This window comes from Aythya marila, assembly GCF_965140915.1.
Source record: "Aythya marila genome assembly, chromosome: Z".
In the NCBI taxonomy this organism is placed as follows: Eukaryota; Metazoa; Chordata; class Aves; order Anseriformes; family Anatidae; genus Aythya; species Aythya marila.
Window position 1 is genome coordinate 6506076 of NC_139080.1, and position 14066 is coordinate 6520141.

Consider the following 14066-nt stretch of genomic DNA (forward strand, 5'->3'; position numbering starts at 1 on the left):
CTAATGTTATCTCAACCACGGGGCTTCCAAACCCCCATGGCCACACTCCCAAATCTCCCCTTTCTTTATTAATATAAACCATTTTCTTGACATGAATTACCACTCCATATATAACATTTCTAACTTTCTGTTGGGCTTCATTGAACTTCTGCTTTTTACTTGTTGACATTTTACATTAAGTGGAACACGGCGCCAAGCTTATCCTTATTTATTGTGTTTCTATTTTTTTCTCATGAATTTTATGGGTAGCAATGCTGTATTTATATTTTATTTTTTATGTTTACTTCATAATCATTAATGGTGATAATAAATAATATAGGGCCTCATAATTATTTTTCCACAGGAGAGACACCCTTCTGAGGAGTGACTTTACCGTTGCTTTTTTTTTTTTTTTCCTGTTGTTTATGGTGTGTTTTTCTTTTCTGTGTTCTGCTAAAAGACAAAAGCAGGGTAAGCAGGGTGGCAAACTGCCTGCTTGCCCTTGTCCAGGCTGCTGTACTTGGCAGCAGGTCAAATTATCTAAATGGACAACTACAGTGGCTCTGGGATGTGCTAGCTTAGGAGAGGCTTCTGGTGAGGGGGGCAGAAGTGAGCCAGAAATGATTAATGTAGTCAGTCAGGAACCTGCAGCTATTTTAGCTATTTCACCATGCCTCATGCAGTTATTATGGGCTGAGAATAGTGGGTCTTCTTTCTCTTCAGTCTTGGTTATTTTGGGGTAACTTTTTCACGTTTTCAGACAATCTGTTTTATCATTCTTCCTCTTATGGGCCCACAGCTTTGCTTTTGGAACTATCACTCACTTTGTTAGACAGTTACTGTATGTGGTGTAATTCTTTAAGTGCTAAACCATACAATTGTACAAGGTTAAGGTAAAGCTAAAACAAACAAACAAACAAAAAACAAAAACAAAAAACAAACAAACAAAAAAACACAGTCACCGTGTGAGAAACACTCCGTAGCCAATAACTTAGGCTCAGGCGAGGATCTCAGTGAAGTAGTAATTTGTTCGCGATTGCAATGGCAGGCGCCCCACAAGCAGGAGAGAGCGCATCTACTAGTTCCAAAACACAGTTTATATACCTTTTGATGGCAGGACCCTCCCCTGTTTCCCCACTGAGTGGGTAATCCAGATTCACAATCTATCTGATGCTTCACAAACAATGCATGGCCTTCAGTCGCCGGCCTGTTAAATTTCAAATTTCTTTTGACATTTTTACTGCTTGAAGTGGTAATGTTTCTTCACTTATCTGACTTGACTTGACACCGTGATTTTCACCTAATTGTCCTAAGGAGTCTGATTGTCTGCATTTTACAAGGTCGCCTGCTAAACTTTCTTATCACTGTAAGCGTATCTCAGTACCACATTCCCTCCTTCTAAACAATGTAACTCTGCAAAAACAACATTTCTATTCCCACAATTCCCCCCTTTTCTTTTTTTTTTTAATAAACTGTTGATTTTTGCAAAAACTCTTTTTATTTTTATTTATTTATTTATTTTAAGTGTAATTTGGTAAATATCTTCCTCTTCTTCACTTTCTTTGCTCTCCATTTCCTCTAATATCATTTTATCTGAGTAGGGTGGTGGATCTATGGTCATTTGTTTCAATAATGTGGTTTCAATTAACCGCTGGACAAGTCCCCTTACACAGGGGATAACGCAACAGCCAATAGCTGTCAAAACTCCTGCTACTATAATCAAGGATGTAAATATGGACATTACCATCCCTTTCCATTTACCAAACCAAGATTTCAACCATCCTGTGATGGAAGTGTCTGCTCCCGAATTTTCTGCTAATTCATTGGCAAGGGTGGTAAGCCCTTGCAATGCTCTTGTTACTGTGCCATCCGGGGCAGTATTGTTACGGATAAAAGTACAATGGTTGCCCAGCATCACGCATACACCACCCTTCTCCACAAGCATCATATCTAATGCTATCCTGTTTTCCCAAGCCATTTTGCTGATGGCATCTAGTTGTTCAGCGATTCCTCTCATCGCATCCTTGGTATAATTGATGAATCTCTGCTGATTATAATAGAAATAATTAATCCAATCCACATTTTTATTGATTGTTACCCACCAGAACAGTAACTCAAACCCTGCAGCAATTTAATTTCTGGCTTTATATTCATCCCGAACTCCTCTAGGTACCCCAACAGAATCTATGTATACTCTATCATCAAATGATATTCCTAAGCCTCCTTTACTTCTTCTGGGTATTTGTGATGTTTCTCTTTCAAATGCCAGGGTGAAGGGTATAGCTGATTGAACAAGTGCACAAGTGCCTTCCCAATTAGATGGTAGGGTGGACCGTAAGATCTTCCCTCCACTGTATCACCAGAGATCTGCCCTGGGGATCTCTAGTCTTGAACAGTTTCCCATCAAGTCCTTGGTAGCACAAGGCAAATTCTCCAAGATGCCAGGTAGCACTCACACCCTGCCGTGAGAGGCAAGCTGTATGGTTACCTATAGCTGTAGAGAATGCAGGGGGAACTGTGATATTGTTATCATGCAAGAAACAGCAAAGAGAGACTTACAGGCCTCATTTCCCCAGGCAGTCTTTTCTTGGTACAATGCAATCATACATCGCATCCCTTGGGAGTCTTTGGTCCACCCCCATGGGAAGGGCACTATCTGGGCAATCGGTCATCCCGAGGCACAAGCATAGCAGTAGCTACGATTGAGACTCTGGACAGTATATTTGACCCATTCTATCCAGGCATTCACGTCCCCATACCCTGTTTGAATCTCAAATGTTTGAACTGCCACATTTCAGAGGGCCTCCTGTTTACTCTCCTGTTTTCTCCTTGAGTTTCTCCCTTTCTCTGATGGCAATAGAGGATTGTTTCCATACAGCTATTCTCAATCTGGCTGTTGTGTCTCTCCCAGTTATTTGTTCTTTCTGCTCAATTGTCATTGGGCATTTAAATCTCCACAAGCTAACACCTCACAAGCATCAAACGTGACGGCTTGTGGTACATAACCCTCTGTCACAGTCACCCATATTTTGATGGGGTATCCCGTTTTTGCTATTATCTGGTCATGCCTTTTCCAAGTTACCAATTGACCAAGGCCTTCTCTGAGGCCTAGAATCACTAAAAACAAAATTAGTAATCAATTTTTCCCTGTCATTATTTTTAAACCTTAGGTTTCCAAATAATTATCGATACAAAAATAAGATGTACACTACTACTATAACAACCCCCCCCTTGGGAGCACTGCAGTTCGCTATAGGTCTGTCCTTTCTCTCAATCACAAGTCACACTCATTAGTTACCTGTGAAAATAAAAGGTTAGTTTACAATTGCAAGCTCTTATCCTGCTCAGAGTCCACTACGAGATTTTTCTCTTCAATTTCAACTTCCAACAAGTCTTTTGTAGGAACAGCTTCCCAGGTACTAGCGTCGACAGATGCCTTCACTCGAGTATAGTGATTCCAACCTTTTTCCGCAGTTCTTACGGCTGTTTCAGTGGTCAGTAATTGTCCTTCCCATTCAGGCCGGAGTTGACTCTTTCCAGGTCCGAATCAGGACCCAGTTTCCTGGATGATGGTGGTGAATGGGGAATTCCAAAGGTGGGGTTTGAGCCAACAACCCACAGGTCCTGAGAGATGACAAAGAAGAAGACAACCCCAGAATACAGTTCTTAAGGAAACTCTCTTATTTTGAATTGTGGTATCTCATCCCTTCTGCCCAGATAGGGCAATCTGAACAGCATCTCATATGGTGAAATTCCTATATCCTTTCTTGGTGCTGTTTAAACCTGTAGGAGTAAGCATTTTACCAAAGGAAGTTGGGTTTCTAACACTAGTTTAGTTAATTGCTTCTTTAATGTCTGATTCATTCGCTCCACCTTCCCAGAAGAGGAGGGGTGCCAGGGGCTGTGAAAATCCCACTCAATCTCTAAGGCCTGCTTTAACCCTTGCAGTAAAGCTTACACCCATCTAGTCACGTGGTCAATTAGGACAAACAAGTAACTCAGTAAAGTTTACCTGTATACTTTGGAAAGGTCAAACCCCTGGCTCCCGTCCCCCTCTAGATGGGTTACAGAACACCTTTTTATTTACCTTTTGACGTATGGTACATCCTCTACATATGTGCTTCCCTAAAGTGTATATTCCTACACAGACATACTTTCTTAGCACAACATCACACATTGCTTGCACCTCCTAATGACTCTTCTGATGTAAAACAGTTAATATTTGCCTCATTATCACTTTATTCAGCATTTCTCTCCCATCAGGGAGTATCGATTTTCCTTCAGACTTCATGGCTCCTGATTCCTTAAAAAAATCTTTCTTTTAAAACTTTTTAGTTCTTTCTTAATTTTCAACAATTCCCTGAATCCTCTCTGCATTTATTCTGTTTTCCTTCAGACATTAGATGCCTTAAATACCTGACTTCTCTTTCTCCATATTGTAATTTATTTATTTATTTATTTATTAATACTCCCAAGCCCTGCTTTCCCAGAAAGTTGAATAGCTTGTTAGTAGCTTTCTTCACAACTCTTTTCTCCTGTCCTGAATAGAAAACGATCCACATATTTGTTAACATTAATACCTCCTTGGGAGGTTGTAATTGCTCCAAAATCTTTTGTTATTTAAACTGACCCAAATAGATAGGTGGCCCTGTAAACCCCTGAGGTAAAATTGTCCACCTATATTGTTGCTTCCGCCCCCATTTAAGGGTCTTTCCAGTCAGAGGTGAATATACATGTATGTTTGCTCTCAGGGCCAGAGAGCACTCCATTAATAACACTGTTATTCCAGTCTAACAATTTACTATTTGAATGCCCAATTTAATCATCAAATCCCTTCCCAACAAATTAGTCCTTGCCTTGGGTACATACAATAATTACCCAGTGATCATTTTATCCCCTAGTCTCAGCTTGGTATCCCCCCCAAAGTGGCACTGTTATCCCAGCCCCACTTTTTAGGGTTTCATTAGTTAATTTAATCCCTGATACTTTACAGGTCAGTAATGACCTAGCTGTTCCCCAGTGTATTGGGTTTGATGGCAAGGTTCGGGGGCTGTGAGTAGGGGGGTGGGAAACTGCAGTGGCAGCCCCCGTGAGAAAAAAAACCCGGAAGCCTCCCCGTGGCAGATAAGGGACAATTTCATCTGGCCCTAAGGGGCCCACTGCTGCCCAGAGCCAAGCCATGAGCAATACAGTCCGTGCCTCTGTGAGAGCACATCCACGAAAACAAACAAACAAAGAAACAAACAAAAACCTGCTTCTCAACAGCAGTTGAGAGAGCGAGAAACCCCCCCGCAGACACCAAAGTCAGTGCAGAAGGAGGGGGAGGAGGCGCTCCAGGCGCTGGAGCCGAAACCCCCCTGCGGCCGCTGGAGAGGCCCCTGGTGGAGCAGGCTGTTCCCCCCTCCCGGATGCTTGGGAAACTGAACAAACACCACAGCAAATATGCAAATATACCAAAACTTCTACACTGTTACTTAGATAACGCCTACATCACCTTTCCCTGCTCATTCAATTTCAAACAGCTCTGTTAAATATTACATGCCACACCTTTAACACCTTCGGCAAGACTTTTAACACTTCCTTTATCTTTCTTCAGCCCGCACTTTTCTAATACCAGCACCAAAGGTTCAGTCAGAGTCCAACTTAATTCCATACCTTTTCCCTCCAAGATACTGAAACAACATATCAATATAGCATATTTCATCCCATTTTCCTTCTTTCCTCCTTCTTCCACTCCAGATATTCCTATTCGAAGTGGCCAGCCTGGCCACACTTAAAACATCTTATCAAAGCCTGTCTCTGCTAGGACTCGGGCCACAATACAGGCAGCCCTCTTTGCCTGCCATTCCTTCATCTCTCTTCCTCTCCTTTCCATCCTGGCCCTGACTCCCCCTGAAGATTTTCTTCATCTTTCTCCAACCCTCTGCCTCACTACCCGCTGCACTGTCAATACCATTAGTTTCAATCTCTTTTTTTTTTTTTTTTTTTTTTTCCTTCTCATCTCCCCTCCAGACACACACCTCCAGGGCCTCCCACAGGAGGGTCCCCCAGTGACTGTTCACTACATCCCCCCACCTTCTGAAGCATTTTCTGCGTATTTTTCCAGGCTTTAATCACACAATGAACTTTCAAGAGCCCTTGGGATACTGGGTCATCAGGTCTCATCCCCAAGTACTTTCTCATTCTGACCCCAAGTCTCTCATATGATTTCTGTGTTGCACACTATTATTATTCCAGCCAGGATTGGCAAGTGGGTATTTCTGCCCTGCCGGTATTACCCCTGGTCCTGGAGGATGAGCTCTTTCCCATTCTTGTATAGCAGCTCTCCTCCTGATCATTCCCATTTCTTTCCCTGTAAACAACATACTTATAGACATAATTCCCTCCCCCAAGAGTATAAATCAGGTCATAGGAACTGGTCTAATTGTTCAGCTAGGCTGTTGGGGTCCTTGAATAAAGACTTCCTCTCCTTCTTAAAAAGTCCTAACCTCTCTGCTGGTAAGGAGGAGGGGGTAGTTCACCTAAGAGGATACACAGTTAGTGTTAGTACTGTTAGTATCAGGGAAGGCAAAATTCTCAACATATCTTCTACCTTGTTCTAATTCTTGCCAGAGCCTAGAGTACAATCCTTCTTTAGGGACAGTGTTAATTACAGTCCCTGTCTCCCTTCCCGGAGTGACTGCTGCTGCCACCAGTTCAATATTAAGATTATAGGGAGCATAACTTGGCTCCTTCTCTGAAAAAGGAATCTTATTGTTTACACATAAATTTAAAGCCTGAATTTTCATCAGACCCGTATTTTGGCCAAAATACTGCTGTTTCCTTAATTGATTGTTTTGTCCAGACTGATACACAATGTTTAACCTGTGTTTTTTTTTTTTTTTTTTTAATTACTTTTCTTTTACAATCCCTCTAATTTTGGGATTATGTTTCCAATTTCTTATCATTTTTCAGGAAGAACTATTAGTAGGCACTCCCCCAGGGATATCTCCCTGTCCCCTGGAACTCATATTTTCCCATTTTTCCTAACCCTTGCCAGTATGTGCTACAGAAATTTCCCTTCTGCAGTGTACCACACACCAACGTACTGAAAAATGGGGGTGTACCGCCAAGCACTTCCCCGTGCCAGCGTTACCGCACACCTATGAGTTTACCAGATTCCCTGGAACTCGTACTTCCCATCTTTCCTAACCCTCGCCAGTATGTGCTACAGAATTTTCCCTTCTGCAGTGTACCACACACCAACGTACTGAAAGATGGGGGTGTACCGCCAAGCACTTCCCCGTGCCAGCGTTACCGCACACCTGAGTTTACCAGATTCCCTGGTGTACTTCCAAGCACTTCCCCGTGCAAGGATTACCGTACACCAGATTCCCCTGGTGTAGTGCCAGCACTTCCCCGTGCAAGGGCTTACCATACACCAGATCACCCGACCCCCAAGGCAATACTTAATATTTCTTACCTTGGTCTGTGCACAGAGTTACCGGATCGATTCTTAAAAACCCGGAGTGCCTACCTTCTTCCTTTCCCCACTACTTCACGGATCCTGCCTCTTTAACCAGTCTCGGGCCCTCTGTCAGCTTTCCGCAGAACCGCCACCGTCGATGCACAGGACCGCTGAAATCAGCGGGGCATGCCTTCCTGCTGCTGCGGCGGTGGGGCTCCCCAGTAGGTGACTGGATCCCGGACGAGCCCCCAAATTGTGAGAAACACTCCGTAGCCAATAACTTAGGCTCAGGCGAGGATCTCAGTGAAGTAGTAATTTGTTCGCGATTGCAATGGCAGGCGCCCCACAAGCAGGAGAGAGCGCATCTACTAGTTCCAAAACACAGTTTATATACCTTTTGATGGCAGGACCCTCCCCTGTTTCCCCACTGAGTGGGTAATCCAGATTCACAATCTATCTGATGCTTCACAAACAATGCATGGCCTTCAGTCGCCGGCCTGTTAAATTTCAAATTTCTTTTGACATTTTTACTGCTTGAAGTGGTAATGTTTCTTCACTTATCTGACTTGACTTGACACCGTGATTTTCACCTAATTGTCCTAAGGAGTCTGATTGTCTGCATTTTACAAGGTCGCCTGCTAAACTTTCTTATCACTGTAAGCGTATCTCAGTACCACATTCCCTCCTTCTAAACAATGTAACTCTGCAAAAACAACATTTCTATTCCCACAACCGTGGCAATTTACTGTTACAGCTAATAAACAAGCTAAAATCAGCTCAAGACCAGACAAGACAAGTCCAGGCAAAGTCTGACAGGTCCTGAGGCCTTCCTCTATTGAGTTAATACAAACTTTAGCCTGTTAGCAGCACGTTAAGCTACGATAAACCCTCTGGCTTCTTATTAGTGGTGTTACCATCTTTACTTAGGCTGCAGAATCTGAGCCAAGCAGAGAGCAGCCAGAAATACATCCACACTTCAGATATGATGAGAAAATGGGGGGTTTCCTACAGACTTTTTTCCTGAGACATTTCTTCTCAGAAAGAGCAGTCAGGCATTGGAACTGGTTACCCAGGGAAGTGGTGGAGTCACTGTCCCTGGGGATGTTTAAGAATATATTGGATATGGTGCTTAGGGACAGGGTTAAGTGGGTGACATTGGTTATAGGGTTATGGTAGGACCATGTTATAAGTTAGACCACACAATTTACTGGTCTATTGAAATTATTTTATTAATCAAGTAAGCAGACACAAGCAAAACAGCGCTGGGCGGCTGGGGAGTCTCTGCTCCACCACGGCACGCAACTTCCCCTTTCCAGTGTTGCTGTTTTATAGCATTGAAGTTCCGGCTTGTCGTGACTTGTCGAGACCTGTCGAGACCTGTCGACTTGTCGAGACTTGTCGATTTGTCGACTTGTCGAGACCTGTTGACTTGTCGAGACCTGTCGACTTGTCGACTTGTCGAGACCTGTCCTGAGACTGCGCAGTCTGTTGTTGGGGGTCGTTATTCTTCCTCCGGTGATCATACATTGTGCTTGTGTTCAGGTGGGGGCAAAACAGCATGTCTTGCGGTGGGTGGGTGGTATCTTACAAAATCTTTGTTTTAACAAGGATGTTCACCCAACCCCCCTTCCCCATTTGTCCCCATGTTACAATGCCGTGAGTTGTGAAACCTTATCTCCTCAGTAGATTCTTTAAATTCTCAAGGACAATGAACAAACCCCTACTAATTTATCACAGACCAGATGATCTTGAAGGTCTTTTCCAACGTGAATGATGCTATAAAAAGTAGGAATGTATGGGATCAACTATGTTGTGCTCTCAGTTTTCATTTTCTTATCTATCTATCTATCTATCTATTTATCTATCAATCTATTTATTTATTTATTTTGGGGGGGGAGGGGGAGAGGCTGTTAACCCACCATTAGGTATTTAATGTTTAAGCTGCTATTATCTATAATTAGCTTTGTAACATTGAACACCATGTTCAATTCCTGCTCAAATAAGCACCCCGATGAGTGTATGACCATTTGGAATTCACAAGGTAGTTCAAACAGGCATTTAAAAATTAAAAAATTAATAATAATAATAATTAAAAGATTGGTATTCCTTACTAAAGCTGAAATAATAAGCTCTTTTAGCATTTTGTTTTCTAGTCCTTTGTTAGATTATCATGAAGACAAATATTAAATTTTAAATTCATTTAGTGGCCTAATTTAGATTTCTTGAAATGGGGACTTTCATTTACTGGTGACTTAAACTAATAAACAATGAACCAGGAATGTATGTTATATATAGAGTGGTAATTCGTGTCAGAAAAATGGTTGGTATTAATAAAGAAGGGGGAGATTTGGGAATGTGGCAATGGGGGTCGGAAAGCCCCCACTTGGTGATAACATCAAACTCTTAAGGTCATCAGGAATGTAAAGAGTTTAGAGGAAATAAAGAAGGGTGATTGAGGCGACACCCTGCCATCTGGGGTTGCTTGTTTTCCTCTCTGTTAAGGCACGGAAGTTGCGGGGGGGGGGCGGGGGGGGGGGGGGGAGTTGCTGGTTAGAACTAACATTTATTGTTTAGTGTGGTTTCAAGTGTTAACAAAACGCAGGAAACGCAGGAAAAGCAAACACGTTTTGTTGCTTTCGGGAACCTTGTGGTGGGCAGAGCATGTGCAGAAGAAGAGAGAGACAGTCAAAGCAGCTCCTGCAGTCTGGAACAAAAGGTTGCTAATGGTGATGGGGAAACCGTGAGCCTTTCACCCAAAATGACCACCACAAAGAGATAATATATATTCATATAATAATATGAAGCGGGGATAGGATATACATATGTATAGGCGTACTCGGGTTTTCTTGTAAATATGTAACAGCAATGTCCTATATATATTTGGAAAGTTCGACGGTTGCGTGTGCGTATTGGTAGAGCATAGACTCCCTGCCCGCCCAGTGCTGTTTACTTACCTTTTATAAATATTCTTTTATGTTACTAAATTCAGAGTTGAGACTTCATTTATAACATATATAATATAGCACATGGTTCAAAGCTGGAAAACAAACAAACAAACAAACAAACACACCAAAAAATGAAAGATGATTTTTTTTTTTTTTTTTTTGTCAGACAAAATTGCTCCCTATTAGAGCAAACTACAAAGGGAAGCAATTTTTTTTTATTTATTTATTTATTTTTGTCTTTGATTTTCCATATATCAAGAGACATTGTTTTGAAAGGCAGGCTACAGAAAGCACGTTACTGTGCTCATTATACATAGGCAAAACAGCACATGTAGGGTGCAGCAACTTGACCTGTGCAATGCAATGTTTGTGTGCAGTCAGATGGGTTCTCTTGTCTTTAAATTCCAGCAGCCTTCTCACTTATACAAAGGTTGTTGCAGTAAATCATAGGGAAATGAAATAGAGAGGTCCCCCATGAGCTCTTGCTGGTAGGCCTCCAATCAGGTATAACAATCTCATCCATTGCTTGTAAAGAGAAGCTCGCCCAGTGCCTCCTTGAACCCTCTGTGGAAATTGGCAGTGGGGCTGCTGGTCTGCACCAAACCTGTGTCAGTAGGATGGGAATGCCTCTCCAGCAGGAACCCTGTGTTGGGAGCTTTTTTCAGAAAGAGTGCCAAGCACTAATCAATAGGTAACTGCTTTTTACACCTTACTGTCTGGGCTGGCTCTGAATTGATAATCTTGCTCTGAAAGATTGCATAGGTAATAACCAATTCACTGAATTAGCTTTTCTATCTATGCCGAGTGATAATTTAGAATAAATTAAAAGGAATGCATTTCACAAACTATTAAATTTTGCAATTCTGGAACTGCAAAGTTCAAAATATGATCGAGACTGTCATACTGTCATGCAGCTTTCCCTAGAGGATATATTTATATCTATATACTTCAAACTAGACTTTGTGTGTGTGTATGTGTCCTACCTTTTATGAGTTCTTTCAGGATGTTCCAAAAAAGGGAAACAGGAGAGGTAAAGGAAGAGAAATAAACTTTTAGAATAGAGAAGAGTTGAAGTCTAGTATATATTGTGTATTCCTAGTAACTGTAGGAAGAGTATATATGTTGTCTGAGTATGCTTTGTTCCTAGATTGTGTTCATATTAATATTAAATAAAAAAAAAAGAAAGTAATCAAAACAGAAAAAAAAAAAAATATTGAGTTAATAAAACATAATAACTGCTTCTAAATGTTTTTTCTTTCTTATTCTGGACAACAGTGTTCCAGGTTTCCTTGCTTCTTTGTACTACCTGTGTTTAAAGTTGGCGAACAGCTTCATTCCAATATGTCTACAAGTGCAGAAAGAATTTGGAGGTGCCTGAAATATCCCATCCCTATTATTCATAAAAGAACTGCAGCCAAGGAGTCCTTCTTCATTATCTCCAAGGAACCTGAGTCTGATATCATTAGAAATATTTTTGGAAGCAAGAGAGAGATGACACAAAAATCATTAGGACACTGCTAATATGCTAAGGTTCAGAGTGTTTAAAATTTTTTTGGTTTGGTTTGGTTTTTAACCCCTGTTCTTCTTTTTTTTTTTTTTTTTTTTTTTTTTTTTTTTCCCAAAAAATGTATTTATTTTAATTTACATTTAAATTATGTTCCCAGCAGCAGATGGAAGGAATTTAAGTCAATTTGCAATAGGAGACAGATATTCTAGCCAATGAAATATCAACAAAAAATAGCAGCCATCTCTTGCTCTCCTTTTGAACAATTGTCATCAGAATAATCTGCATCATGGGAAAAAAATTAAAAATCTTCCCAGGGCCAGATGGGCTTCATGCCTTAGTGCTGACAGAAGTAGCAAGAAATACAGATAAAGAAACCTGCTCACAGATTTATTTAAAATTTATTTGGTACAATAGCAAACTGACTGGCAAAGCTAAAGTCTGTCTGTATTACAACAGATCAGGAACTTCTGTTAAACAAAACACTTATTTTGATTAAATCAAGAGTGTGATGGGTCACAGCCCAAGCTACAGCTGACTCTCTGAGTGTGCTGGAGAACAGACAATTCGTCCTTCCTAAATGTGAGTAACTTGAAGCTTGAATCAGAAGCCTCTCCATCTCAGGTTCCTTTTGAGTCAGTAGGAAGAGAATTTTGAGAAGTAGGAATCTCTAGCCAGTGATTCAATGCCCCTAAAATTTGAGTTAACTTCTGTTGGAGACCATTATTTTCCAATGACTGCAGTATGAAGCTATTCTCCAAGCACAGGAAAAAAAGTGTGATGAATATAGGCTATAATATTTGTGTCTGTCCCGTCTTTCCTGTGTATAACACTGTAGAATGAGATAAGTCTCTATAAAATATGAATTAGAGATAATAAAAATATCCATTGTGGCTGCTTAAGGACACTCTCCCCTACCCTCACTGGACCATGAACGATAATGCTAAGCAAATAACTTGTCACAGGCAACATTGCACTTCCATTTAGTTATTCAAATGGACGATAGCACGAATGGCTTCCTGTCATTGCCTGTAACAATGAATCACAGAATCTCCTGGAATTTGAGACGTTTCCTCGTGGCAGGAGGAGGCCTCCCAGGCCTCCCGAGGATGGAAGTCCACCTTCTGTTCCAACACGTGGCTGACCGTCACTGTCGCTCCTTACAGATGTTTCTCTAATCTCATCTCAAGGGCTGTCAAAGGTAGACACCGCACAGCTTCTGCAGACAACCTTTTCTATGCATCTCTAGCCTCACTGTCAAGAGCTTTTCCTAATATGTAAAGTAATTTTTCCCTGTTGGATTTTAAAACCTTCCTGTCTTTCCTGGTATATCAGGACAATGAAAAATAAAGGTCATTACTTTCTTTGAAGACTGATCATATCCTCCCCAGGGTTTCTCCTAGGCTGAGCAGCATGCATTCTATCTCTTCTCCTAGGTGATGGATTTTAGACTTCTGATTGCTGTCCTTCCCTCCCTTCTCACCAATTCCCCCATACTTGTACTAAAAGACAACATGTAAACTGGACATTGTCCTTGCTTAGGCCCAAAGCTGAACAGATTTTTTATGGATAACTTTCAATTATGCATTTCAGCATGTTTACCTCTATTATGACAATGTCGTATCACTGGCAATATTCATCTAAAGATCCATGAAAAAGTCATGACTTTTTTTTTTTTTTTTTTCCTGTTTATGTGCTGGCTGAGCAAGATATCTGTGTCCTGTATTTTCGCAACTGTTACTATTATGTATTAAATCCCGTGTTTGTTTCTATTAAAGACAGTTAAATTTTTGAGCTCTTATCTCAAATTCACGATCACTTTGAACTGTAATCATGTACTGTAAAACATTTGCTATCCATCCTGTTCTTGTGTCATCTACAAATTTAACAAACATACTCATCCAAATCACTAAGAAAAATATTGAATAGAACTAGACCAAATTAATAGGAAACTAGACACATTTCTCTTCAATCTGAAGATGAGAAAATTAAGAAAGACAAGCTCTGGAGTTTACTTTTCCCTTTCTACTCTTATTGGATTACTTTATAAGCTTTGACCTTATAAATATTAATATATACAATGCTATTACATGGCATTTGGTGCTATATGGCATAGTTTCCAGGTTCTGCTGGACTAATAAAACCCTGATATGCACTGCGAGTGACTTCCTCCATGCAGTTCTTTCAACCA